Source organism: Corvus cornix, chromosome Z, assembly GCF_000738735.6.
Source record: "Corvus cornix cornix isolate S_Up_H32 chromosome Z, ASM73873v5, whole genome shotgun sequence".
Taxonomy (NCBI): domain Eukaryota; kingdom Metazoa; phylum Chordata; class Aves; order Passeriformes; family Corvidae; genus Corvus; species Corvus cornix.
Genome location: NC_046357.1, coordinates 28624028 through 28635035, shown reverse-complemented (window position 1 = coordinate 28635035; position 11008 = coordinate 28624028). Strand labels below are relative to the sequence as shown.

Genomic DNA, 11008 nt, shown 5'->3' with positions numbered 1-11008 from the left:
TGGGGGCTGCTCAGGCCGTGGGCTGACCGCAGGGGCAGGTTCATTGGCACCCTCCTCCTCTTTAGCCTCTTCCTCGGGTACAGAGGCAGCCAGAGCAGGTGCTGACGCTGCCCCTGTGCTCTGTGGACAGATACATGAGGGATGGGAAGGAACCTGTCATGCAGAACCTTAAGATATATTCAGCTACAGACCCCGCTGTATCTCAGCTGTTCCTTTAGCTGCTGACAGCTGCTCCATGGAGAGGGCCAGGTCCCTCCTGGGGACAGTGTCTCCTCCATGCCCTTCGAGGCTCTGAACTGCATCTTTGCACTGCTCTCTTCAGCGGGGACAGAGAGCCTGCACAGCCACAGGGCACAAAGGGCCTCCCTTGTCCCCCAGGGCAAAGACATCCTAATGCTACCTCTTGTCTCTTGCTAAGACAAATTCACGGCCCCTGTCAGAATAGTGGGAAACTGATGTCTAAACGTCCGAGTTCCACACCCCTTTTCAAGGGCTCATGGCTGGGGGAAGCGCTCTGGAAGTGCTGGAAAGATTCCAGGCCTCAGCCTCTTCAGCCACACACGGGAGATGCTGTCTGATCAGAAACCTGCAGCTCTGCTTTGCTCCAGCCACAGGGCTTCCCAGAGCTGCCACTTACTGATGCTGGATGCTCAGGCCCTGCAGTGGCAGCAGATGCAGCTGGGTTGGCATCTTCCTCCCCTTTGTCCTCTTCTTCAGGAAGACACACAGCCAGAGGACGCTCTGAGGTTTGTTTTGTGCTCTGCAGACAGACAGCAGCATGAGGGACAAGCAACCTTCTTTACACTCTGCTCTAGACCCAGATGCACTAAGGAGAAATCATCTGCAGAGAAATGGGATCCTCAGTTGTTCAAACTCAAGTAAAATGGGCCAAGTAGATGGGACTGCACTCTCTTGTACAGGAGAAATTCCATCATGGCTCAAAGCACCAAGCAACCCCACTTTCATCTGATCAAAAGCTCTGAAATGGAACATGGAAACAAAACAGGCAGGGATCCCCTGCAGCTGCTGCTGCTGCTGCTGCTGGTGCTGCTGCTGCTGCAAAGAGCCTGGACTGTACTTTCATTCATCTGACCAGGCGGGCACTGGACTGCAACAGGCCCAGCTCACAGCTTGCTCCAAATTGTCAAATGCTACCAACGCCAAAGGCTCCTTTCCCACTCACCCACGGACGGGATTCTCTCCAGGCATGGGCAATGTGACCTGCAACACACAAGGGAAGAAGAACCAGATGCTGCAAGAAAACTGCCTGCACTGGGCAAACCCACCGAGACGTCAACCAAACGGCAGAGCGTTTTGCTTTCACTACATCCCTCCAGCAGCAACCTGTGTGCCACACAGCAAGCAAGACAGCAGCACAAAACACTGCCTTGTGTCTACCTGTTGTCCTCTTTGGCCACTCAGCCCATAGAAACTTGAGACTAAGATAGTCTGAGTGGTTCTGCAGCAGTCAATGCTTCTGCCCCACCCCACCCAGCAGGAGCTACAGCTCCTCCCCTTCCTGCACTTCAGTTTTCTGAAGAGATTTCACGCAGCAATTCCCATGAGCTTGCTGAAAATGATTCCACAGAAAAGCTTCCCCCACGTCCCCCTCAGCCGTGGTGGCAGTTCTACTGTGACAAAGCACAGGAACAGCTCCTGGGTGCAGGAGCATACAAGAACTCTTCTAAAAATGTCTATCTCAGAGGCCTTTTCCAAGCTGATTCTGTGATTTCATCACAGAGAGAATGGCTCCTTTAGCACGCAGGAAATGTCAAGTTCCACAGGCACATCCTTGGGATGAGGGAATGCAGACGAGAAGATGCTTCCCCTCAGTCCTAGAGAGCAGAGCACAGTTTTTACAAGGACTCTTGCCAGGTTCTCTGCATCTTCCCATCTTGGAAGATGTCTTGCTTCAGCCAGCAAACTGAGGAGATTCCACACTCCACTGCCACAGGCCTTGCCGGGACGGGGGGGAGCAGAACCCCTGCAGGCTCCATTACAAATGCTGCCCACACTCCGCTGGCTACAGACACCCCCTTCTTAGCTGGAGCTGTTGACAGCAGCTTTACCCCACTAAAAGCATCTTCACGGCAATTTGGTTTCCATATGCTGCACCAAACAAAAACGTCTACTTACGTGCCAGGTGGGTGAAAAAGTACCCAGAATAAGCCACGGAAAATGCCGTGCAAACTGCAGCACACACTCCCTCCATGGCTTGAGCAGCGCTGCTCAAGTTTGCACCGGACAAGACTTGTGGGGAAAACCAAAAAGACTCAAGAGTCCCGTCAGGGTGCAGCCTGCTGGCAGAGCCCTCCGCGATCAGCAGGATCCGCCTGCAGTGAGCATGCCACAGAGCTGCTCTGCACATGGCAACTTTGCCTTGACAGCGCCGGGATGCGGCCACTGACATCACAATAGCGGCCGCTCTAGGCTGCTTTGTGAATTAATACATAGGACCAGACCTTCTCTACAGCGAGCGCCAAAAAAAGCCTGCAAAGCAGCACAAAAAGCCCTCCTAGCCCGTAACCTCAAGGCATCTAGGAGTAACTCTGAAAACACACCAAGCTCCTATAGCCCACGCTGAGAAGCTGAACACTGAGAAGGAACCAGGATGCGAGGAACCACATTAGTGATCTTTGGCCACTACTGCTTCCAAGCAAAAACCAGAATGCTTGTTCCAGCTGGATCTTCCTTAGTTCTAGAAAGCACCAAACAAGGAGAAGCACTGCTTTAATTACATTTAGAGTCTCTCCTGGGTACAGAGACAAGGTCATGGATCTTTCAGCACTATTTACTCAAAGCATTTGACATCATAGCCATGGGTGTGATTTTAGCAGGGAAATGCCATGAAATGCAAGGGGGATCATTCTGTCTGGCTCACTCTAGCAGAGAGGCCTTGGGACCCCAGCACCACCACCATCTTTTCCCCCATTTTCATCCTTCCACAATGTTTTTTAGGACATGGGGCTGAGGGTGGGTAGCGGTGTGGCTCCCAAGGATTGGTACAGAAGTGAGAGCTCCAAGACACAGCTGCAACCAGCAGGGCAAGGGCAGCATGTGGGACTGTTTCTCCGCTTCAGCACAACAAGGCAACCCAGAGCTGTGACACTGATATCAACTGAGTCCAGCCAAGCCAAAAGGGAGACCAGTCAAGCCAAAAGGAGCCCAGCAGGGTGGTAGGAAGAGGCAGCAAAGCAGCAGAACCAATCCCCACACACATGCCCAGTGCAGCGGACTGATGGTAGCCACAGTGCCAAACAGAGCTCTGCAGGGAGAGAGGAGTATGTGAAAAACGAGGTTCACTCTCTGTTAGAATTTAAAGAGTTTAATATAAAGACAATAAGAGACACATAAAATAAAGCAAAGGGATAACGGCCGGGTGCCTTGGCGCTCTGCCCAGAGCACACTGATGCTAGAGGTGAGTCCTTTTTATACCATTTTTACTGTCTGTTCTCTATTCATATTAAAACTTTTCTGGAGCTGTTCTTGCATGGCCACTCCAATGGTTCTGCCTTTCTTAGAGCATTGCTGTTCTTCTGCCTTGTGGTTTTATTTTTGATTCTTCGGGTGGGCCCACTAGGTAAGAGTCGATGGTAGGGTGGATCTTCTTAATTCTCCAGACAGTCAGGCTGTATTGCAGCTTTGGGGCCTCTTTGCCCCCCGGGCAGAAGGCGGTGATAGCGGCTCTCGGACTCTCCTGGCCGCCCGTTCTCCCGGGCAGAGTAGCCTTTGGGCCCTTTTGTTCTCTGGACAAAGTGCTTGTTAGCAGCTTCTCGGGCCTGATCCTCTGCTCGCTTGGAGGTTATCTTACTGCTCACACTGCTAACATTCTTGCTAAAAAGAGAGAAAACTACATCCACACAGCAAAAAGCATTTCTAACATTATATAATATCTACCTTAATACTTTGTGAGAAGCCAATACTATAATATATGTTTATAACAACACCCATCGCCATCACCACTGCCACCACCACTGCTGCAGGGAGGGAGCAGGAAACTGCCACCGCAGGTCCAGAGCTGCTCCAGGCACAACCAGCAGCTGTCATCTACCATCAGAACCACTCTGAAAGCCCTTGCCATTTTGTCTTTGTTCCAGGGGCCCCATGTGACACTTCACCTTTGTTGACCTTTGTTGGTTAAGCCATTACCTCTTTTGTACAATTTTCTTTTTATTGTTGTGTATTGCTTTTTTTTTTTTTTACTAAATTGTAATTCTTAACATTTTTAGCCTCTCATAGATTTTTTTCCGTTGTCCCCCTCTGTTGTCGTGGGAAAGGGGAGAGAGGAGAGGCTTTACAGAGACTATCTCAAGAAGAGCACATAAAAAGGAGGAAAGGCATAAGAAACAAAAAAACAACCCTCATGTTACCTCGTTTGGAAGGAATAAAAGTGGAAGTTTCTTAATCTCCAGCCACAAATCTTTGGAGTATTGACAGCCAAGAAGCACAGGAACCTGGAAACCTTGTGAGAGACTGGAGGAGATTGCCAGCTCAAAATATTTCAGGTGTTTTTATGTGGGAGAAGGGGCAGATCAGGCTTTGCTCTGGTGAGCTGATGCCCTGCTCCACACACCCCACTGCCCCAGGCCTGTATCCCAGCCCAGCAGTGGCTGCCAATCCCTGGCACACCGAGGGCAACACTCCACACCTCTGCCTGGAGACCCCTAATCCAGCTCCTAAGTGGCCAAGTGACTGGAAGCCCCATGTCGGGGGAAGGCCCTAGGAAAGCCAAAGGGTGTTTAACTCAGGGATATGTGGCAACCACATGTCTTGACCCTATGTCCCCTGGGAATTTCTATCAGCTGAACACCACTGGAACCAGGAGTGGTAGTAGCTATACTAGTTCTTTTCTGTAATTCTCTCTTTCTCTTTATTTTTCTAATTCCCTCCTCTCAGATTTTTGAGTAACTTAAAATCTAACCAGCTTGGAGTTTTTAAGTTGAACGGGCTAAGTTAATGGTTTATGGAATGTTTTATGTTGGTTGAATGCTGCTCTTTTGCCAAAGTTCTCTGATTTTCTAAAGTTGCCAGTGAAGGTTTTTTTGTTGTTTTGATCTCTTGCAAGTATCTTATCAGTATTTCTCCCACTTATTTAACTCAGAGTACATAAACAAGTTTAAGTCCTTTGAAGTGTCTCATTGAGCGAGGTTTTTGGGGCCTCACATTTTAATTGCAGCAGTGAGCAGGATACTCTTGAGATGACATGGGTATTTTATACAGCAGTAACTGCTCGCCACAGAATAAAGAAGAAATAAATTTTCAGTCAAAACTGGTATTTTCGATCAGCAAAGCAATGGAATCCTGCATAGAAACTGATCTGCTCTCCACTGACAGACTTGCTAAAAATTTATAAAGCTTGTCCAGCCCTATAGAGAGGGATGGGGGCTGAGAAAAATTAGCACCATCCACAGGTACTTGAGGAGAAGACAAGAGCTTTGGTAAAAGAAAACCAAAAAACCTTAGTAAAGAAAAAGGCCTAGGAGCCATATAGGTGGAGGTTGGACTCAGAAATACATGCTGCCGAGCCGAAAGAGCTGATTCAGCTGCAAATTGCCTCGGAGGCTGAAACAGCAGGCCTCAGGGCGGAGCAAGAATTGAATGCCGGGAAGCAGCTAGCCCAAAACCTGAGAAACCAGTTAAACACGCTTGTCTAGAGCCAAACAGCTTCAGAGTTGCAAGTTAATACTGCTGGGGCAGGCCTGCAACCAGTGCTTCCCAGACTCGAGGAACAACTGGGCCTCCCTGCCTGGAACATCACCCCCACAGCCCCTGGGCGGGCCTTAATGCGTCAAAGTCAAACCTCTCCCCTCACACTAAACTCCGCCCGCCCCAAAAAAATAAGGAGGTGGGGCTCCCCGAAGATGATGTCACCTCCCTCCACTCACTGGAGGAGAGGTTTGATTCAGCAAAGCCAATCCTCTTCCCTCCTCCTCACCCCAAGCCCTGCCCACTGATAAAGAAGAATTTTGCTTATCAGGAGCCACAGTCCAAGGTACAGGTACGTCACCCTGCAACAGAATTGGTTGAGTTACACGGGAAAATTAATAATAATGCCAAAGAAAGTGAAATGGAGAATGTTTTGAGAATTTCGCTAATGGGGGGAATGAAATAAAGCTTTTCAAGGAGAAAGCACGTGGCAAAAAGTCCTGGTCTTCTGCCCAGAGAACAAACTATTGTGTCAAAAGTTTGGACCCATTGGAGAGGGGAGAATCCACCTCTATCCCCACTCCAAAATGTACTAAAATTACTGGAGAGTGTGGGAAGCAGCTGACCTCCAGGCAGTGCACGAGAAACAGCTGACCTTCTTCTGTGTTACTGTTACTTATTTCAAAATTTAAGGATCAAGACTGAGAAAACAAAATCTTGGCACCACCTCCAAAAAGTGAGTTGGGAGAAGGTGCTGAATTCAAATATCCTAAAAGGCTCTCTGGAAATAAAATAGGAAATACATGGAGATTCAGTATCCCTGTATTCTCAATGAAGCTTTGCAAACTGCTCCTGCAGTGCCTCCTTCTGGCGGCAGTGGGTATTGATCCTTGTCTGCCACCGGAGGCTGGAGGCCGAACTGCTGCTGCTAGAGAATCTGTAACCTTTACGGGAAAAATTATTTTATCATCATGCAAGTTTGTTGTTTTGGTCTCACTAATAACCCTGAATGTTCAAGTATATCCTCACCAGTGTATGTCGAGATGTGGAATAAAGACCCACTTAACCAGAAGTGGAAAGGACTTTTGATCTCATCGCTGTGAGATCTACAGCTGGAGACTCCTAGATTATGTGATTAGAGTCAGCTCTGGACACAGGGAATTGTATTGGACAGTACAGTAAATGTAACTCCACTGCAGATAAAGCCACAATGGAATCAGAAACTCTAAAATGAAAAACATTAAGTGGTTTATCTTTTGTGCTCATTTCCAGAGCAATGTCCCCAGTACAGCAGCACGTTTGTTTGTTCCTGAATTAGTCAACCATCCTAGCAGGACCTTGTACCTAATGATTGTAATAGCAAGTATGGCTTCAAATGCCAGAGGGGTAAGAGAACAAGAAAGAAAAGAGAGCAATGTGCTTTTTCCTGAGGACCACTCTAACATCACACGCATAGAACAAATACTACCTGACCCTTGGAAAAGAAATTTTGGTTTATGGACTTCAGTTCAAATTTGCAAAATAGGATGCAACAGAATGTGTAGATCTGACAAAAAAAACATTTTACGTAAAACTGAAAAGGTCTCAAAAGGATGGCTGGCTATTCTAACTTAAGTTTGACTGCAGGGTGCTAAGAATCCTCATCAGTTTTGTTAAGGTGCTAGATAGTTTAAATAAGATAACTTTTGCCAAATAAGTTTTATTAGTGATTGCTGCATTTTTTATGTCTTCTAAATTTCTTTTTACAGACTTTTATTGCTGGTTTGATTAAAGGATCACCAAAACTTTCTATGGCAGAGAACAAAAGAATACCAAGTGGATAGTTCCTCCCTGTGAAGAGGGTCCAAGTGGGACTGAATTTTCTCCTTCTAGAGGTGTTTCATGGAAAGATGAAGTGGTGACAGGACTGAAGAATTGCTGTTCTTCACTGCAAGTGTTTACATGTTTTTGTCTTGATAAGGTTTTTTAGTATGTTTTATGTAAGTTTGTTGCAAGCAGTATTTTAAATTTTTTGTATTTTTTCTCTGGTTGCCACAACGGGTAGAGAAGGTTCCACCCTAAATTTACCTTAGGCAAATTTGTATACCTCTTCCCATCTCCTCAGAGCAAAGCATAAAATTACTACACCAAGGCAAGTGTAGTAATTTTACTTACTTTTAATTTAACTTACTCCCAGGTAAGTCCCAGAATCCTGCTAACTACATGTAGTAACGGTAGGTGATGTGTAGAGCATGATTGTGCAGAAGGGCATGTGGAACTGTTGGTGGCCCCTGGAAGCAGGGAGAAAAGGGGCTGACAGAGGAGCAGAGCTGGCAGCTGGAAACCTCTCTCCAGCTATAGACAAAGAAGGCATAAGAGCTGATAAAAGACAAGAAGAAAGATTTTGGGTTTGAGAACCACTGAAGGGTATGGTAAAGTTGGAAAGGTATTTGGTCTGAACCCAGGACTTTGACTGAAATGATATCCTGAGGAGGTTGGAACCTCTTGAGTTTTGTTGTATCTTTGCCCCCCACCCCTGAGGCAATCCAGACTATTATGTAGTACAATTTTTACAGAATATAATTTTCTCATGGTGCCCACTGAGAGGAAAAATCCTTTTTCCCTGGGTACAGGAAACCTGGCTGGTGGGAGAGATAAAGGTGGTAATCTGGGACATGTATATTTGTCTGAGCTAGGACAATTCCTGAACCAGTAAGATTATGGACCCCAAAAGGCAAGGCAGCCTAACAATTGAAAATTGGCCAATCCTTAAAGTTTGTATTTTTTTGACAAGAAGTGCAATGCATTGCAATATCATTAAGAAATACACAGTCTTGAATGGAACTTGCCATGCTATTTGGAGCTCAGCTTACAAGTCCAGCAAGTATCAAAAATAGTTTTATAAAATTGTCTAATGTTTGAAATGTTATTAATAAATAAGTAAAGAGTATGTAAAATACTAGACCTCACCAAAGAAGAGTGCTAGCTCAAGAAACACAAAGGAAATCACCGAACAATCTGCTGGACTCTTTGGTGACTGCAGCTGAAAAAGTGGTTTCATGAACTCTTCCTGCCACTGGATTCTGGGTTGTATCACACCTTGCCTGCAATTTTAGAGACTCACGGGGTGGGGAACAACAACTTGCATAGAGCACAGTTTTTGTTTTAACTAGATTCAGACTTCTGATTATTGAAATAGCAATTGTCAGTTATATAATTTCCTGTATACTTTCCTCTTCTTTCCTTTTTCCTCTCTCTGCTAGGTTAGGATTTCACTACTGCCATGAGAGGAAAGGTACTGTTACTGTGATCCCGATCAATGTCTTGAGCCACGGGGTAGTGTGAGAGACTGGAAGGCTTGCCAGCTCAAAATATTTCAGGTGTTTTTATGTGGGAGAAGGGGCAGATCAGGCTTTGCTCTGGTGAGCCGATGCCCTGCTCCACACACCCCACTGCCCCAGGCCTGTATCCCAGCCCAGCAGTGGCTGCCAATCCCTGGCACACCCGAGGCAACACTCCACACCTCTGCCTGGAGACCCTAATCCAGCTCCTAAGTGGCCAAGTGACTGCAAGTCCCATGTGGGGGAAGGCCCCAGGAAAGCCAAAGGGTGTTTAACTCAGGATATGTGGCAACCACATGTCTTGACCCTATGTCCCCTGGGAATTTCTATCAGCTGAACACCACTGGAACCAGGAGTGGTAGTAGCTATACTAGTTCTTTTCTGTAATTCTCTCTTTCTCTTTATTTTTCTAATTCCCTCCTCTCAGATTTTTGTGTAACTTAAAATCTAACAGGATTGGAGTTTGTTAACTTGCCAGTAAAGGTTTTTTGTTGTTTTGACCTCTTGAGAATATCTTGTCAGTATTTCTCCCATTTGTCTAACTCAATGTACTTGAAAAACCATAAGCCTATTTAAGTGTCTCATCATGTTGGTTTTTGGGGCCTTACACTTGTACATCCAGCAACACTGTACATCCAAAAATCTTGGAAGTTTTTACCCTGTGGAGATACTAGGCAGTGCAGGAGCTCCAAGCCTCAGGCCTGTAAATATGACAATATTTCAAATACAACAGTGTTCTCGGCAACATGTACAGAAGTCTTCTTAAATTGAATAGTATTTTCTGATTAACACATTTTTTTAAGATTAGTCATAGAACTATCAGAGGAGACTTATAGAGCATGAATATTGAAAAAGGACGTTGGCATATGTCACTGGCTGCCTAATTGGTTGAAGAGGTAGATAGGATTGCATCAATACAAGAAGACATCTAGATTGTTGGCTGACAGCTTAAATCATATAGACCAAGCCTTTAACTTTTGGTTCTCAAAATTAAAACCTGAGCAGCTTTTGAAAGAGCTTGCTAAAACACAGAGGTTGGCCGATTCCTGTTCATGTATTTTTATTTTTTTAAATTAAGAAATGTCTGCTATATTTGTATGAATATTTTGTGATGTATAATTATGGCATTTTGTTTTTAGAAAATCTGTGGGCCATTACTTTTTTCATACAATTTATTGAATAGATTCTAGATTACATTATTTAATTAGATTAGAATGGTCAAGCTTGCAGAATTTGTTCCAATCACATATTAATTTTTGTATTTATTCTATTTAAAGCTTTAGAATATTTCAGTTGGAAGGGACCGATGATGATCAACTAGTCCAACCTCCAGATTAGGCTCCTTTTATGATCTGAGTACAAAAATCGGCACCTCTGGGTCCAGTTATGTCTTTCAAAAGCCGAGGCCTAGTGTTGCAGTGGGGATCCTGCAACATGCATATATCAAACCAGGAGTCCCGTGGAAAGGAAATATATATGGACAGACAGATTCTTGATAGCTGTTTCAGAGAGATGTTTATTTCTCCAGCCGCATGGCCGGAGCTCTGCCCAGGAACTGTTCCAGTCACGGGACCAAGGGTCCTTCTGCCCGCGCAGGGAACACAAACCAACCGATGGGAACGAGGCTGAGCAGGGGCAGGGAAACCCCGTGTCTGTGCCCTCAGGGCCCCTCTCCCAGGGCTACACGGCAGGGGAGGGACCCCAACACCTCACCCGTTTTATTTTAATAAAAGGAGAATGAAAACAACTGGATAAACATAACAAGAACAGTTTCAAAACAAAACAAGCCACCCTCCTGAGTCTTTAAATGTCCAAACAGATTCTGTGGAACATCTTAGGGCTGACAGAAGGGAGACAGAACTCTCTGAGCATGCTTTGTGGGGAAACTGAGGCAGGAGAGGGTTTAACTTCTTCCCTTCCCCTTTTCATCCCCCACTCGGCATTGGAAAGGGATTTTTGGGGAAACAATTGGCAAAAGCATGGTTTTGTGAGGGAAACCATGGATGAAAAAACAGATTGGGAATACACGGGGGGTAATAAGA

The 11008-nt window shown here is 45.8% G+C and overlaps 1 long non-coding RNA gene across 1 annotated transcript; it reads left to right on the top strand.

Moving 5' to 3' along the window:
• Window positions 1–5862: 5862 nt before the first annotated feature.
• On the top strand, window positions 5863–9466 carry LOC109144636. The gene is made up of 2 exons (XR_002045514.1): window positions 5863–5998; window positions 7395–9466. It is a non-coding gene; the product is annotated as an uncharacterized LOC109144636 (long non-coding RNA).
• The last annotated feature ends 1542 nt before the right edge of the window (window positions 9467–11008 follow it).